An 18,992-nucleotide genomic window follows, 5' to 3' on the forward strand; every position below is an offset into this window, starting at 1 on the left:
ATCCGGTGGCATTTTTGACGCTGCGGATCTGCAGCAGTTTTCCATGCGGTGTACAGTACCATGTAAACCTATGGAAAACCAAATCCGCTGTGCACATGCTGCGGAAAAAAACGCAGCGTTGTTTTTTCTGCAGCATGTCAATTCTTTGTGCGGATCTGCAGCGTTTCTGCACCCATTGACTTGTATTGATTCGGGCACTTCCGCAGCAAAACCGTAGATATAAAAAAGACCTGCGGTTTAGCTGTGGTGAAACGCTGCAGATCGGGAGGGGGAAAGCGTGTGGGCGGTGCGTGGGTGGAGACTATGCATGTCTGTGTGTGCGGGCGGGGTCTGTGCGGGCCTGTCGGGGGTCCGTGCAGGCCTGTGCGGATCTGCCGGGGGTCTGCGGAATGCCAGGGGTCAGTGCGGGCCTGTCGGTCTGTGCGGGCTGCCGGGGGGTCTGTGCGGGCTGCCAGGGGTCTGTGCGGGCCTCTCGGGGGTCTGTGCAGGCCTCTCGGGGGGTCTGTGCAGGCCTCTCGGGGGTCTGTGCGGGTCTCTCGGGGGTCTTTGTGCAGCGCCCCAGAGTCCTGGTCGTTGCAGTAATGTCGTTCTTCCACCAGGGGCAGCGATGTTACGTCTGATGGAGTTCACCCTGCCAGGTGTCACAGCCACACACACACTTCACACACCGGCCACCAGGGGGAGCAAAAGGTTCTATCTATTAGGCCACTCCTCACATTTGGGTAAAACTGGGGGTTGGTTAGGAAGTTAGGGAGAAGCTGACTGGAGGGAGAAGGAGATAGTCAGTTGGAGTTGGAGCCAGGAGGAGGAGAGGGAGAGAAGCAGCCTGGGCTCGGCCCAGGGGATTCCTGTCAGGCAGACAGAGGAACAAGAAGGAACATCAGCGGCTCAGTGGGAAAGAAGGACACGGAGCTGCACCTGCAACCCATGCGGCAGCCTCCTAAGAAAGGAACAGAAGGGAAGTGTGCCGTAGTGAGTGAGCACAGAAGTCATAGCAACAGGAGTGAAACAACAGCGGAAGACCAGCTAGAAGCAGGCTGCCTCCATCTGAGCACAGATTCGGTGGCCGGAACAAATCTTGGCGTCATGAACAGGATCTACTTAAGCCTGAGCATTCGGGTCATGTGTGCCTTAGAACTGTGCCAGAATCGTATTTGAACTGTTTGTGCTTAAAGACTGTGTATCGCCATTTACTGCCGAAAATTCCCGCCAAAATTGCTGCCATTACAGCGCCACGAGGAGTGCAGAAGAAGAAGGGCATGGAGTTGTGGGTGTGAACGAACTGAGAAGCGCGAAAAACAATGGCTGCCCAGTCTAAATATCTCTGTACCTTGAGGACGTGTCCGTCAGCAGCCGAGAGCCGCCTCCTGATCCTCAATGGCGGGGGGAGACAAAGAATATGAAACCGCCCTAGAAGAAGAGAGCGGGAAAAAGACGAGGAGGACAGCAGTCCCATGGAAGACGCCATGGCAAGTCACCCGGAGCCAGAGCATGGGGTCGGAGCGGGAGACTCCCCCAGCTACCCGGAAGGGTATCGTAGCCAAGTCCTCACTGCTGATGCTGATTCTCTGCAGCTGGGAATGGAGGAGCTAATCGATCAACTCCTGCAGCTACAGGTGAAGACTAAGTCCTTGTACCAGGTGGTGCCTGCGGAAGATCCACAGACGCTGACGCCATTCCCTGCACCGCCACTGGAACCGCTACCGGTAGAGCCAGTCAAGACCCAGGACACCGAGGTGGCAGGTAAGGACGCTGCCCCTGCCCCGGTGACTGAAGGCCTGCTTGTGGGCCCTGTCGCAGCGCCACCTCCCCGCGGTACTCACTACCTCCAGCGCCTAGAGCCTTGGGACCAGGCCACGGGTATGGAGCAATTCCTAAAGGCCCCGATCGCGCCCACCACCCTGCCGGGTGAGATCTACGCGGAGCGGACTGTATACCGCTGGATGAATCCTAGGCAAGATTTTATGGGGTTTCCCGGGGCCGGACAGCAAGAGGGGGAGATGGTGGAGGTCCTCAGTTGGGAGGAATATCAGGCCCAACGTGCCCGAAAGTGGAAGGAGCAGGATGCGGAATACCAGGCCAAGCGGCAGGCTTATGACCAAAAAGACCTTGCAGTCAAGGCCAAGGCCCGCAAGGACCGCAGCACCCACCAGGCCCTGCAGAAGCAGGGCAGAGTCGTGACTTTTAGACTCAGTGGAGGTTGGGGCTTTATAAAGGAGCCTGGGCTGTATGCAGAGGTATTCGTAAACCACCGAGATGTAGAGCACTTCTCAGGGAGGGACACCCTGATCGGGACCTGCACCTGGGAGACACCGTGACATATACCAGGCACTTCGGTGAGAAGGGCTGGTTTGCCTCAACATGCATAAAAAGAGGAACCCTGTCATGCACCAGGCTAAAGCCCCCGCTCAATCGACTGCCCAGGCTAAAGCCCCCGCTCAATCGACTCCAGCGACAGCAGTGCCCCCTTGTGTCCAGACGTCCGCTGTCACGAAGACCACTATTGCCACCCCGACGTGCACCATCGTCAGGACCACTACTTGTACTGTAGCCACCACTACCACCGTGGTTGCCAAAGAATTCACCGCAGTGATGGTTTGCGCACCAGCTGTGCCTACACAGAAAACTGTGGGTACGCAGACCCCTGTCGGAGTCAGGGAGCCCCTTACGTGGCACCTGGTAGCCGCCAGTATCCGGCTGGGCTACCTCGACCTTTGCTATCGCCAGAACTCGAGTAAACCTCGAAACCATGAAGCTGTACATAGTTAACTGTTTTCCTGCTTTTTGCTGCTTTAAACCCGTCCAGGGTTAATTCTTAAAGGGATCCCTTCGTTTACCCGGGATCCCTATTTGTCTCAGTTTGCACAAGTTATTATGGTTTTAAAGAAATGCGGAATCATGAACTGAGCATGGTCACAAACTGTTCCTGTAAATAGTTTGCGCCTTCTTAAAGGTGCTCTCTACTGGTTTTACAAGAAGGAAGACTTTGCGAAGAATCTGTTCCTGATGACGACGTGAAAGTTTCTATGGTCTTAAAGTTGATTACTGACTTGTTGATTGTTTGCACTACCTCAGAAAAGACTAGTTTCCCTCTTAAAGGGAATGTTTACTTGTTGCACCTTAATAATGTTTACATAGCTGGTAATATGTAGCCAGATAGTGATATAAAGCTTGAAGAAAGATGCAGTACGCCCGTGGGGGTAGACAGATGCTCCTGCATAAGAAGAAAAATAAAGAAAATGTTAAAATTGCACATTAAGGGTTAATGATAGTATACCCTTAGAGGGTAATTGCACTTAGCAGATAGAATACCCGTATGGGTAATTGTATTTCATAGATAGTAACTGTTTTCCAATTTGCCGTTAAAAGTCAAATGCACAATGTAAATATGTTCTTGTTTGCAACGTTCAAGTGTTCTCACCTCCCATAAAGGGAAGCACTGTTAAATTTATTTGTTAAAAAGCATTTCAAAACTTTGCATGTCTTTTGCTAACCTGTAATTGTTGTGTTCTGTTCCCAGCCCGGGAGTGCTGGATTTAACGGGAGGGGGGGGGGGGGAGGGAGGGGGGATCTGTGGTGAGTGCAGCACCCCAGAGTCCTGGCCGTTGCAGTAATGTCGTTCTTCCACCAGGGGGGAGCGATGTTACGTCTGATGGCACCAAAGGGGTTCACCCTGCCAGGTATCACAGCAACACACACACTTCACACGCCAGCCACCAGGGGGAGCAAAAGGTTCTATCTATTAGGCCACTCCTCATATTTGGGTAGAACTGGGGGTTGGTTAGGAAGTCAGGGAGAAGCTGACTGGAGGGAGAAGGAGATAGTCAGTCGGAGTTGGAGCCAGGAGGAGGAGAGGGAGAGGAGCAGCCTGGGCTCGGCCCAGGGGATTCCTGTCAGGCAGACAGGAACAAGAAGGAACATCAGCGGCTCAGTGGGAAAGAAGGACATGGAGCTGCGCCTGCAACCCATGCGGCAGCCTCCTAAGAATGGAACAGAAAGGAAGTGTGCCATAGTGAGTGAGCACAGAAGTCATAGCAACAGGAGTGAAACAACAGCGGAAGACCAGCTAGAAGCAGGCTGCCTCCATCTGAGCGCAGATCCGGTGGCCAGAACACCGAGGGAGTAATAGACTCTACGATTTACTTCAGAGACCGGCAGGGCAGTCGATTCCAAGTTGGCTGTCCGACCTAAACACCTAAGCAGACAAGGTGGCAACGCGGAGGAGGGGCGTCTCTAGGGTCCCTATAAAATAGCCTCAGGCCACCACCGTCATACGGGTTATGTCCTATCCATCTGGGGGACAGAGAGAGAGAAGCAACAAGAGTGAGGACCTTATGGTAACTAATGCAAGTAGGGACCTACTACGTTATTGTGCGCAAGGGGAAGGCTACTGATTTCCACATGGATAAGGGGACTCTGGAGTTGCCATCAGACCGGCCGGACTCTGCCTACCCTGTCATCCGGCACCCTGGACTGTGGATGCTGAAGCCTTCAGTAAAGGTAAAGAGACTGCACCCATTGTGTCCTCGTTATTCGCCGTGCCTTGCACCATCCACCATCACCATCTACTCCTCTGGGAAGCCCTGGGGATATACTTCACCTGTGGGAAGGTATACCATCTAGCTGCCATTCCATCACCCCAGCAGACCCCTAAGCAGCGTCGGTCACCCTGACCGAATACCACAGGTGGCGTCACGAACACTACGGTTGTCTACAAACTTTGCCTTTTATTGGGCGCCCCTCATAGGGCCACGGTCCGGGTCGGGCCACCGTGACATCCTCGCTGAGGGAACTGAAGGACCCGGTACCGAGTACCCCATTGCCCTTACGTGGGGGCGATCCGTTTGTGTGTGTGCAGGCATCGTCCGATGGGACTACAAGTCCCATCGGGCTATGCCTGCTACAATGACAGAGATTGACACATTAGCCAATGATGGGACAGTAGTAGTCCCATCATCCGGCTAATGTGTTGAATGTAAAAAAAAAAAAAAACACAAACATACATACAACATACATACTACATACATACATACAACATACTACATACATACCTACTACATACATACTACATACAACATGCTACATACATACAACATACATACAACATACATACTACGTACAACATACTACATACATACTACATACATACTACATACATACAGCATACTACATACATACAGCATACTACATACATACAACATACTACATACATACAACATACTACGTACAACATACTACATACATACAACATACTACTTACAACATACCACATACATACGACATACAAACATACATACAACATACTACATACATACAACATACTACATACAACATACATACATTCATACATTACATACAATACATACAGATAGACATACAGTACATATAATATAGAGTACATACTCACCATCACTTGTCACTTTGATCCCCGAAGCCACTGTCACCTGCAAAAAATATTAAAATAATAAACAAACACTATACTCCCTGATCCGCAGATATCCAAACGAGTGTCCCATGATGATCTCCCGTGGAGAGCAGCAGCATCAGCTAATGCGACCGCTCTCTAGGGGCTCCAGGAATACAATGATGGAAGGTATCCTTCCGCACTGTATTACTCCGCCTCTGTAAAAATAGTCCCTAGTCTCAATTGTGGCATTGCTGTGTGAGAAAGTCCCCACGCAGCAATGGCATAAAGTGAGACCAGTGAACTAAGGTAACCTCTCAGTGATGCACTGCAGGAGCCATTGTCTCCTGTCAGTGTGTCACTGGAGGTCCTATAGAGCAGTGACATCACCAGATGTCACTGTTCTATAGGGGAGATCGTCGTGGGACACTCATTATTAATTGGACTGCGTCGGACAGGGAGTATACGGTTTATTATTTTACGTTTTTTGCAGGCGCTCAAGTATGGTAAGTATGGTTAAATTAAAAATAATAAAATACTTTTTTCTGGCTGTCTTAATTTTTTTAAAAACTCTTTCACTACTCTAGGATTAATAATGGATAGGCGTCTTATTGACGCCTCTCCATTATTAACCCGGCTTAATGTCACCTTACAATAGCAAGGTGACATTAACCCCTTATTACCCCATATCCCACCGCTACTCGGGAGTGGGAAGAGAGAGGCTAAGTGCCGGAATTGGCGCATCGCACAGATGCGCCATTTCTGGGGCGGCTGCGGGCTGGTATTTGTAGCTGGGGGGCCAATATCCATGGCCCCTCTCTAGGCTATGAATATCAGCCCGCAGCTGTCTGCATAGCCTTTCTGGCTATAAAATATAGGGGGACCCCACGTCATTTTTTTGGGGGGGTTCCCCCCTATTTTAATAGCTAGTAAAGGCTATGCAGACAGCTGCGGGCTGATATTCATAGCCTGGGAGGGGCCATGGGTATTAACCCCTTCCCAGGCTACAAATATTGGCCCCCGGCCATCGGCTTTCCCCCTCTGACGCAGAAAATTGCGCGGGAGCCCACACCATTTTTTCCTTTTTTTTAATTAAACGCTCATTAAGAAACATCTGCTTTGCAATTATATATCTATGGATATATCTATCTATAGATATATTTATAGATAGATATATCTGTAGATACATAGATGTATCTATCCATATATCTGGCTGCTTTCACACATCAGGTTTTTGCCGTCAGGCACAATCCGGCGAGTTTTTAAAAAAACGGATCTGTTTTTTTTCCGCTGGATCCAATGGCCACACGTTTCATCCATTTTTTGCCGGATCCGTCAGAAAAGCTGTTTCCGGCGGATGGAGAAAGCATACAGAAGAACATTTTTTTTGTCCGGCGAAAAAATGCACAGCAACGGATCCAGCGAAAAATGTATGAAACTGAGATGTGAAATGATGAATCCGGCCTCCGAATCCGGTTTTTCATGCATTTTTTCCATTGAAATCATGCACATCTTTCATTCTCTCTCTCTCTAAAAAAACAAATGGATCAGTTGCATCAATTTTTTACTATTTGCAGCAGATCCGTTTTTTCAAAAATTCGCCGGCTCCTGCCTGATGGATAGATGTAGATAGATATATGGATCGTTTTTTAGAGAGAGAGAACGGAAAATCTGCATGATTTCAATGGAAAAAATTCATGAAAAGCCGGATTCGGAGGCCGGATTCATCATTTCACATCTGTTTCATACATTTTTTTGCCGGATTCGTTGCTGTGCGTTTTTTCACCGGACAGAAAAAACTTTCCTCTGTACGTTTTCTCCGTCCGCAGGAAACAGGTTTTTTTTTACGGATCCGGCAAAAAACGGATGAAACATGTGGCCATCTGGCACAATCTGGTTGCTAATACAACTCTGAGAAAAAATGGATCTGGCGAAAAAAAAAAACCCTGATCCGTTTTTTTTAAAACTCACCGGATTGTGCCTGACGGCAAAAACCTGATGTGCGAAAGTAGCCTAACTATCCATATATCTATCTACATCTATCTATCTATCTCATTCCTTCTGTCTATCTATGTATCTATCTATGTATCTATATATCTGACTGTCTATCTATGTGTGTAATGGAGTGTGGGTTGGACAAATGTAAAAGAGGAGGTTGGACAAGACATGACATCACAAATCTTTTTTTTTGTTCAATAATACATCTTTATTTAGCTTTCAAAAACGCATACAAAACCGCATAAAAAAACAGCGCAAAAAAATGCATCATAACCGCGCAAAAACCGCATAAAAAATGCACCTGCGTTTTCTGCCAAGACCTGCAGATTTAGTGCAGAAAAATCCACAGGCAAATCTGCAACGTGTAGAACCAGAAACACATGGGCTACTTGCACATTGAACACGTCTGTAAGAACCTGTTCACACCACCAAAAAACTTGAAGACACAAAAGAGCACAGTGAGGTCAAAAATACTCTGTTGTACTCTATAAGGGTATACTTTGACAATTGGTGGAGCAGCTTAGTATACTTTTTTTTGCAGAAAAATGTATCATCTAAATACCCTGTTTTTTTCCATTTTTTGACTAGCACTTGCTTATTACTGTGATTTTTTTTACAACAGAGTATTTTTGACCTCACTGTGCTCTTTTGTGTCTTCAAGTTTTTTGGTGGTGTGAACAGGTTCTTACAGACTTGTTCAATGTGCAAGTAGCCCATGTGTTCCTGGTTCTATAATTGTTGTCTTGTTTCTACAAGACTGGGGAGTCCATCACTCCTCTGTGGGTCATTTGCATTTAAAGGGACTCTGTCACCTGAATTTGGAGGGAACAATCTTCAGCCATAGGGGCGGGGTTTTCGGGTGTTTGATTCACCCTTTCCTTACCCGCTGGCTGCATGCTGGCTGCAATATTGGATTGAAGTTCATTCTCTGTCCTCCGTAGTACATGCCTGCAGTATTCGACATAAATAAGAGCAGCTGCGCTCTTTTTCTTATCCTCTCTCAATACCTTTATTGGCCAGCAGGGTAAGGGGGCTCCAGAGAGCTGCAAGTTCCTGACTACGTTCGTGACTAATCGGTGGCAGCAGTGGGATCATAGAGCATTAGTGATCTGGTTTGCGCAATCATTCCTCTCACTAAAAACTTGCACGATTCTTGCAAGGACCCTGCACAAAAAGTTTTGAAGATCGAACTCAGTGTTTATTAGATCTGAGACAATACTGTATGTGTAGCAGTTACACCCTACCCCTCTTTGTTTTCTGACCTGTCTGTTATTTGGCAATCATGGCAGCAGTGGGGAGTCCTGGGATAACCAGCTGCCCAAGGATGTTCTTATTGCCTTCTGTACGCTGAGACAGATTGACTCCACGGGCAAAACCAGGCACCAGATGATTGCGGAACTGTTACAATGTGCCACAAAGCATGTCAGTCTCCAGAGCTCAGTGGAAACAGGGGCCAGCCAAAGTATGGACAGTGTGCACCAGGGGTCCCACCTGTTTATGCATGCCACATCAGCGACCAGGACAGCGTGGACCCTATCTGCAAATGGCTCTACAACAATGCGCCGCAGAGGATTATCAAGCATGGCTGAGGTTAATTCAGCAACACCAAGAGGCCGAGAGGGCTGAGCGGCAGACCTAAGCCCAGCGAGAGGCCGAGAGAACCGAGCGACAGACCCAAGCCGAGCGGGAAGAGAGACAAAAATAGAAGAAATAGATGTGGCACTCACCCAAGTTTCACTGCAATTCAATGTCTTTTATTCATCTTTATAACGGAACAGACATGGTAAGGAGAGGCGGCTGGTGAGAGTTGCGGTGCGGGGAGTGAGGGAAGGACAACGGCCGTTTCGCGCTTGTGCGCTTCCACGGGTCCAGGTGCACAATTAAAATCGTCATATCCTTTAATAGGGAACTAGACAGCTTTACGTGAACATGTGTGTAATTAAAAAACCTTACTGGTGGTTATGTGCATCAAACAGCATTAATAAGCACAACTAGAAGCAACCATTAAACATTGCGTATTATCAATGGACTAGCTCTATAATTTTACAAAAATATAGTCATGTCTAATTTATCATTTAGACCGATGGGCCCTTGCGCATTGGTCTCCATGATCCATCTTGCCTCCCGTTGTAATAGAATTTTCTTGCGATGACCACCTTGAATCGGGCTTTTTACTACCTCCAAACCTGCAAACCGTAATACATTCGGGTTTGCATTATGATGGTCTCGCATGTGTTTAATGAACCTGGGGCAACCTTTCCCAGATAATACTGAGTTAAAATGTTCTCTGAATCTTGTAACCATCGGACGTATAGTTTTACCGATGTAGAAAAATAGACATGGACAGAGGATTAGATAGACTACATATTGGGTTTTGCATGTAATTAAATGCCGGACTGTGTGACTGACAGAACCTATACGAATAGGATTTTCCAAAAGTCTAAGGTGACAAAAACTACAGTTTCCGCATCTATGATTGCCCGTGGGTTGAAGTTTCTTTAGCCAATTATTTTCAATCGGTAAAAGGCGGTTTTTAACTAATAAATCACCTAAATTTTTCGTACATTTGTACGCGAATCTTGGGTGGTTTGTTGTCAGTGCTGATAATTCCCTGTCATTTTGTAACACATGCCAGTTCTTATTTATGGCCGCATAAATTTCTTTATCTATTGGGCTATGTGTGAAAGTAAATACGAATCTTTTATGATCTTTCTCATTTGGAGGGGACCATGCAGTTTTCTTGCGGTTTTTTAACAGATCTTTTTGTGCTTCCCCACTCTACGTTCAGCTACTGACACAATATTAGGTGGATAATTTCTATTTAAAAAATTTGTTTTAACCCCTTTACCCCCAAGGGTGGTTTGCACGTTAATGACCGGGCCAATTTTTACAATTCTGACCACTGTCCCTTTATGAGGTTATAACTCTGGAACGCTTCAACGGATCCCAGTGAATCTGACATTGTTTTCTCGTGACATATACGTGTACTTCATGACAATGGTAAAAATTCTTTGATAGTACCTGCGTTTATTTGTGAAAAAAAACGGAAATTTGACGAAAATTATGAAAATTTCGCAATTTTCCAACTTTGAATTTTTATGCAATTAAATCACAGAGATATGTCACACAAAATACTTAATAAGTAACATTTCCCACATGTCTACTTTACATCAGCACAATTTTGGAACAAACATTTTTTTTTGTTAGGGAGTTATAAGGGTTAAAAGTTGACCAGCAATTTCTCATTTTTACAACACCATTTTATTTTAGGGACCACATCTCATTTGAAGTCATTTTGAGGGGTCTATATGATAGAAAATACCCAAGTGTGACACCATTCTAAAAACTACACCCCTCAAGGTGCTCAAAACCATATTCAAGAAGTTTATTAACCCTTCTGGTGCTTCACAGGAATTTTTTGAATGTTTAAATAAAAATGAACATTTAACTTTTTTTCACAAAAAAATTAATTCAGCTCCAATTTGTTTTATTTTACCAAGGGTAACAGGAGAAAATGGACCCCAATCATTGTTGTACAATTTGTCCTGAGTACGCCAATACCCCACATGTGGGGGTAAACCACTGTTTGGGCGCATGGCAGAGCTCGGAAGCGAAGGAGCGCCATTTGACTTTTTAATGCAAAATTGACTGGAATTGAGATGGGACGCCATGTTTCGTTTGGAGAGCCCCTGATGTGCCTAAACATTGAAACCCCCCACAAGTGACACCATTTTGGAAAGTAGACCCCCTAAGGAACTTATCTAGATGTGTGGTGAGCACTTTGACCCACCAAGTGCTTCACAGAAGTTTATAATGTAGAACCGTAAAAATAAAAAATCATATTTTTTCACAAAAATTATCTTTTCGCCCCCAATTTTTTATTTTCCCAAGGGTAAGAGAAGAAATTGGACCCCAAAAGTTGTTGTACAATTTGTCCTGAGTACGCTGATAGCCCATATGTGGGGGTAAACCACTGTTTGGGCGGATGGGAGAGCTCGGAAGGGAAGGAGCGCCGTTTGACTTTTCAATGCAAAATTGACAGGAATTGAGATGGGACGCCATGTTGCGTTTGAAGAGCCACTGATGTGCCTAAACATTGAAACCTCCCACAAGTGACACCATTTTGGAAAGTAGACCCCCTAAGGAACTTATCTAGAGGTGTGGTGAGCACTTTGACCCACCAAGTGCTTCACAGAAGTTTATAATGCAGAGCCGTAAAAATAAAACAAAATTTTTTTCCCACAAAAATTATTTTTTTAGTCCCCAGTTTTGTATTTTCCCGAGGGTAACAGGAGAAATTGGACCCCAAAATATGTTGCCCAATTTGTCCTGAGTGCGATGATACACCATATGTGGGGGGACCCACTGTTTGGGCACATGGGAGGGCTCGGAAGGGAAGGAGTGCCATTTGAATGCAGACTTAGATGGAATGGTCTGCAGGTGTCACATTGCGTTTGCAGAGCCCCTAATGTACCTAAACAGTAGAAACCCCCCACAAGTGACACCATTTTGGAAACTAGACCCCCTAAGGAACTCATCTAGATGTGTTGTGATAGCTTTGAACCCCCAAGTGTTTCACTACAGTTTGTAACGCAGAGCCGTGAAAATTAAAAAAAAAATCTTTCCCCCCAAAATTATTTTTTAGCCCCCAGTTTTGTATTTTCCCGAGGGTAAGAGGAGAAATTCGACCCCAAAAGTTGTTGTCCAATTTGTCCTGAGTACGCTGATACCCCGTATGTTGGGGGGAACCACCGTTTGAGTGCATGGCAGAGCTAGGAAGGGAAGGAGCGCCATTTGGAATGCAGACTTAGATGGAATGGTCTGCAGGCGTCACATTGCGTTTGCAGAACCCCTAATGTACCTAAACAGTAGAAACCCCCCACAAGTGACCCCATATTGGAAACTAGACCCCCCAGGGAACTAATCTAGATGTGTTGTGAGAACTTTGAACCCCCAAGTGTTTCACTACAGTTTATAACGCAGAGCCGTGAAAATAAAAAATCTTTTTTTTTCCCACAAAAATTATTTTTTAGCCCCCAGTTTTGTATTTTCCCAAGTGTAACAGGAGAAATTGGACCCCAAAAGTTGTTGTCCTATTTGTCCTGAGTACGCTGATAACCCATATGTTGGGGTAAACCCCTGTTTGGGCACACGGGAGAGCTCGGAAGGGAAGAAGCACTGTTTTACTTTTTCAACGCAGAATTGGCTGGAATTGAGATCGGACGCCATGTCGCGTTTGGAGAGCCCCTGATGTGCCTAAACAGTGGAAACCCCACAATTATAACTGAAACCCTAATCCAAACACACCCCTAACCCTAAACCCAACAGTAACCCTAACCACACCTCTAACCCTGACACACCCCTAACCCTAATCCCAACCCTATTCCCAACTGTAAATGTAATCTAAACCCTAACTGTAACTTTAGCCCAAACCCGAACCCTAACTTTAGCCCCAACCCAAACTGTAGCCCTAACCCTAGCCCTAACCCTAGCCCTAACCCTAGCCCTAACCCTAGCCCTAACCCTAGCCCTAACCCTAACCCTAACCCTAATGGGAAAATGGAAATAAATACATTTTTTTAATTTTTCCCTAACTATGGGGGTGATGAAGGGGGGTTTGATTTACTTTTATAGCGGGTTATTTAGCGGATTTTTATGATTGGCAGCCGTCACACACTGAAAGACGCTTTTTATTGCAAAAAATATTTTTTGCGTTACCACATTTTGAGAGCTATAATTTTTCCATATTTTGGTCCACAGAGTCATGTGAGGTCTTGTTTTTTGCGGGATGAGTTGACGTTTTTATTGGTAACATTTTCGGGCACGTGACATTTTTTGATCGCTTTTTATTCCGATTTTTGTGAGGCAGAATGACCAAAAACCAGCTATTCATGAATTTCTTTTGGGGGAGGCGTTTATACCGTTCCGCGTTTGGTAAAATTGATAAAGCAGTTTTATTCTTCGGGTCAGTACGATTACAGCGACACCTCATTTATATAATTTTTTTTGTGTTTTGGCGCTTTTATACGATAAAAACTATTTTATAGAAAAAATAATTATTTTTGCATCGCTTTATTCTTAGGACTATAACTTTTTTATTTTTTTTCTGATGATGCTGTATCACGGCTCGTTTTTTGCGGGACAAGATGTCGTTTTCAGCGGTACCATGGTTATTTATATCTGTCTTTTTGATCGCGTGTTATTCCACTTTTTGTTCGGCGGTATGATAATAAAGCGTTGTTTTTTGCCTCGTTTTTTTTTTTTTTCTTACGGTGTTTACTGAAGGGGTTAACTAGTGGGCCAGTTTTATAGGTCGGGCCGTTACGGACGCGGCGATACTAAATATATGTACTTTTATTGTTTTTTTTTTTTAAATTTAGATAAAGAAATGTATTTATGGGAATAATATATATATTTTTTTTCATTATTTTGGAATATTTTTTTTTATTTTTTTTTACACATTTGGAAAAAATTTTTTTTTACTTTTTTACTTTGTCTCAGGGGGGGACATCACAGATCGGTGATCTGACAGTTTGCACAGCACTCTGTCAGATCACCGATCTGATAGGAGTGCAGGCTGCTTCACAGTGCCTGCTCTGAGCAGGCTCTGTGAAGCCACCTCCCTCCCTGCAGGACCCGGATCCGTGGCCATCTTGGATCCGGGGCTCGAGCAGGCAGGGAGGGAGGTAAGACCCTCGCAGCAACGCGATCACATCGCGTTGCTGCGGGGGGCTCAGGGAAGCCCGCAGGGAGCCCCCTCCCTGCGCGATGCTTCCCTGCACCGCCGGCACATCGCGATCATCTTTCTGACCTTGAGAGCCACATTCAGCTAAGAGAGAGGGTCGCGAGCCACATTCAGCACTGAGAGAGGGTCGCGAGCCACATCCAGATCCCACCCCCTTCAAAGTAGGGTCAACCAATGCCCCCATTACGGGTATAATGATAACCGAAGCTTTTCCACCGAAATCACTCCAAAGCAGTAGACTGAAATCTAGAGGTTCCCACAATACCGCCATTCAGTATTCTCCCAGCAAGGACTCCCAACACACTGTCACATCCAGCTTTGAGCACCTCCTCTAACATGTAGTACCAACCTCCAGCGTACCATACCTAAAGCATCTCTAAACCCCAAAGACCAGTAAATGTGCATCCAGATCTGCACTTCTGTGCAGGGCTACTCACAAAATTCACCATTTTGAGATGTACTCTACATACCTGTTTGCTAGACCTGGACCTAATGCAACAAGTTGGCAGACAGTCGCGAGCCACAATTCATGGGACCGCGAGCCACATGTGGCTCCCGAGCTACAGGTTGGGGAGCCCTGCTATAGGGTATGCTATTTTTTGTGTGGAATGGATGGACACTATTAAAGTGTAATAGATTATTTGTTGCGGTGGATTTTTTATGTACTTTCGTATTAAGCTTACCATCCGCTATCTCAATTTTCACGTCCAAATATTCCAGCTCATTTCCCCCAAAGCAAGCTGTAAATTGCATATTGTCCTCATTTACTGTATTGAAATGGGTAACAAAGGAGTCAAATTCGTTCCTAGATCCGTCCCAGACGATAAAAATATCGTCCGCGAATCTTAGATACATTCGTATAAATTTTAAAAAGGGGTTTGTAACGGAAGTTATGTATCTTTCCTCAAAAACTGCAAGGAATAGGTTGGCGAAGACGCATGCAACGGCGTCCCCATTGCAGTTCCAGTACGTTGTAGGAACAATTTATCAATGAATTTGAACGCATTGTGTGAAAGAACAAATTCTAAACTTTCTATAATAAATGCAACAAAGTCCTGATCTTTATCAGTATTTGACAAAATAGTTCTTATTGCCTCAATGCCTTTATCTTGAGGTATCCTTGTGTATAAATTGACAACGTCAATTGATGTTAGGGCAAAAGTGTGTTGCCAGTCTAATGATTGTAAGGCTATTAGAAAGTTCCCAGAGTCTTTCACAAACGAAGGGATTTTCTGCAACAGCGGTTTCAGTAGCCAATCAAGAAATTGGGACAAAGGCTCCGTTAATGATCCGATTCCGGATATTATAGGGCGCCCGGGTGGTTGTGTGGCATTTTTGTGTATCTTTGGTAAACTGTACCAATGTGGTATGTTGGGATGGTCAGGTAGTAATTTTTCAGCTTTGTTTTTCAACAGAGTGCCCTTTGCAACATATTTGTTTAACAATGCCCTCAATCTCTCTTTAAATTTTACAGTCGGATTGTGATCAAGAGCGATATAAGTAGTTTTGTCATTTAATTGAGACATCGCTTCATTGATATAATAATTTTTATCTAAAATAACTAAATTACCGCCCTTGTCCGCCTTTCTTATGACTACGTCATTCCACTGCTGCATTTCTCGGGAAGAGAGACAGTACCAGCTGGAGTTAGCCCGAATTTAGGGGGGGGGGGGGAGACTTTCTCAGTACAGCAGTGAGTCCAGCAACACACATTTCTGTAAACCTCATCCCGAACATTTTCCTGTGATGGGCAAGGACGCAGATTTGGACATATTTCTGCAGGGGTTTGAAAAAGCCTGCAGGCAGTACCAGCTGCCTGACGACCAGTGGGCCCAATATTTAACTCCAGGACTCAGAGGAAAAGCTCTGGAGGTGTTTGCTTCTCTCCCTTGAGACCAAGATGGAGACTATGAGGCCATCTAGCAGGCCCTGATAAAAAAGTACCAGTTGACTCTTGAATTCTACCGTAAAAACTTCCGGAAACTTCAGCATGGACCACACAACAGCTGCAGCGATGTGGTGCACGGGCTCAGAACCTACTTTGAGCAGTGGTTCCAAGGACTGTCAGTGACCACATTTGAGCAGCTACAGTACCTGATGGTGAAAGACCAGTTCCTATGTCTTTGTCCGGCTGAGGTGCGACAGTTCATCATGGACCGGGAGCCAAAAGAGGCGGATAAAGCAGCGCAGATTGCTGAACCCTACAAAGCCAATCGTAAGCTGGAGGTGCAGAAGCTGGTCACTGCCAGCTGGAAAGGGGGTAAGCCATCAACCACCATCCCTGCCCCTGCTAGCCAACCCTCCAGAGGCCTTGTCCCCTTTGCCAGCACAAGGCATACATCTGATCTCTGTAAGTGTTATTTCTGCTGTCAGACGGGACACCTCAGCGCCACTTGTCCGGAGTAACAGAAGAAGAGCCCCCTTCCAAGGCACCAGGGCCTAAAGGTACTGTCACACTAGACGATATCGCTAGCGATCCGTGACGTTGCAGCGTCCTCGCTAGCGATATCGTCCAGTGTGACAGGCAGCAGCGATCAGGCCCCTGCTGTGATATTGCTGGTCGGGGAAGAAAGTTCAGAACTTTATTTCGTCGCTGGACTCCCCGTAGACATCGCTGAATCGGCGTGTGTGACACCGATTCAGCGATGTCTTTGCTGGTAACCAGGGTAAACATCGGGTAACTAAGCGCAGGGCCGCGCTTAGTAACCCGATGTTTACCCTGGTTACCAGCGTAAAAAAACAAACAGTACATACTTACATTCAGCTGTCTGTCCCTTGCCGTCTGGTTCCTGCACTGACTGCTGGCCGTAAAGTGAAAGCAGAGCACAGCCACAGCGGTGAGTCACCGCTGTGTGACTCACCGCTGTGCTTTCACTTTCACTTTACGGCCAGCAGTCAGTGCAGGAACCAGACGGCAAGGGACAGACAGCTGAATGTAAGTATGTACTGTTTGTTTTTTTACGCTGGTAACCAGGGTAAACATCGGGTTACTAAGCGCGGCCCTGCGCTTAGTTACCCGATGTTTACCCTGGTTACCGGGGACCTCGGGATCGTTGGTCGCTGGAGAGCTGTCTGTGTGACAGCTCTCCAGCGACCAAACAGCGACGCTGCAGCGATCCGGATCGTTGTCGGTATCGCTGCAGCGTCGCTATGTGTGACGGTACCTTTATGCAGCAGTTCTTTTTGTGGGTGGGGCGGTTGGGAGGGCCTGTGAAAATGTGCAGACTGTCACTGTGGGGGGCACTGTCACTGTAGGCCTCAAGGACACCGGGGCCAAGAGAACCCTCATCTGACCCGAACTGATGACCCTTGCAGAGATAATCCTGAGGAAAACCCTGACTGTCACTGGGATTGGGGGCGTCCACTGTCCCTTGCCAATGGCCAGGGTTTTTATAGATTGGGGTGCCAGGAGTGGGGTGAAAGAAGTGGGGGTGTCCATAAAACTACCCACAAACATTTTGTTGGGAACTGATTTGGATAGGATGTTTGCTTATTATGTCCTCAACAACCTTCCACAATCTGATACTGATAATAATGTTAACGCTGATGATGTGAATGTCAATGCTTTACCTGATAATGATGTATTTGGGGCTACAGGAGAACTCGGCTATGGCACGCGGCGGGGTGTTATTGCTGTGGACCCTCTAACAGGAGCAAGCGTCCGTGCTAAGGATAATGGGGAGAGGCACGGGAACCATTAAGCAGGTGATGCCTTGCAACTAACCAGTGTCACAAAGGAAGGTGAACTGGCTAATGGTAGCTGCCCCATAATTAGCACTGCTCCTGAGGTAATTGAGGAGGGAGTATTGTAGATCTTGTATTGTATTGTAGATATTGTAGTATTGTATAAAGGGGGTAGTATTATAGTAGTTATATTCTTGTAAATAGAGAGAAGTATTATAATAGTTATATTCTTGTACATAGGAACAGTATTATAGTAGTTATGTTCTTGTATATATGGGGCATTATTATAGTAGTTATATTCTTGTACATCAGGGGCAGTATTATAGTAGTTATATTCTTGTACATCAGGGGCAGTATTATAGTAGTTATATTCTTGTAAATAGAGAGAAGTATTATAGTAGTTATATTCTTGTACATAGGGACAGTATTATAGTAGTTATATTCTTGTACATAGGGGGCAGTATTATAGTACCTATATAGTCTTGTACATAGGGGCAGTATTATAGTAGTTATATTCTTGCATATATGGGACAATATTATAGTAGTTATATTCTTGTACATAGGGGCAGTATTATAGTAGTTATATTCTTGTAAATAGAGAGAAGTATTATAATACTTATATTCTTGTACATAGGAACAGTATTATAGTAGTTATGTTCTTGTATTTATGGGGCATTATAGTAGTTATATTCTTGTACATAGTGTAGCGTGGCTAAAGGGTGTCTAATCGACGGGAGATATGTGTCACATAGATGGCTTACCGCTGTGATGTAACCATGGCTACCTATATGTGTTTCAGGACCTGTGGTGATGTCACAACCACATGTCTGGTCATGTGATGGGTTCTGGGTGTGGTTAGACATATAAAAGAAAGCCTAATGCTTAACACAGTGGATATGTGTGGAGGTGCTAGCCTCCAGAGTGTGTTAAAGGGAACCTGTCACCTGAATTTGGCGGGACTGGTTTTGGGTCATATGGGCGGAGTTTTCGGGTGTTTGATTCACCCTTTCCTTACCCGCTGGCTGCATGCTGGCTGCAATATTGGATTGAAGTGCAAGATTGCCTTGCACAGGCGTGTACTATGGAGGACAGAGAATGAACTTCAATCCAATATTGCAGCCAGCATGCAGCCAGCGGGTAAGGAAAGGGTGAATCAAACAC

The sequence above is a fragment of the Ranitomeya imitator genome, chromosome 1 (assembly GCF_032444005.1).
Source record: "Ranitomeya imitator isolate aRanImi1 chromosome 1, aRanImi1.pri, whole genome shotgun sequence".
Classification (NCBI taxonomy): Eukaryota; Metazoa; Chordata; class Amphibia; order Anura; family Dendrobatidae; genus Ranitomeya; species Ranitomeya imitator.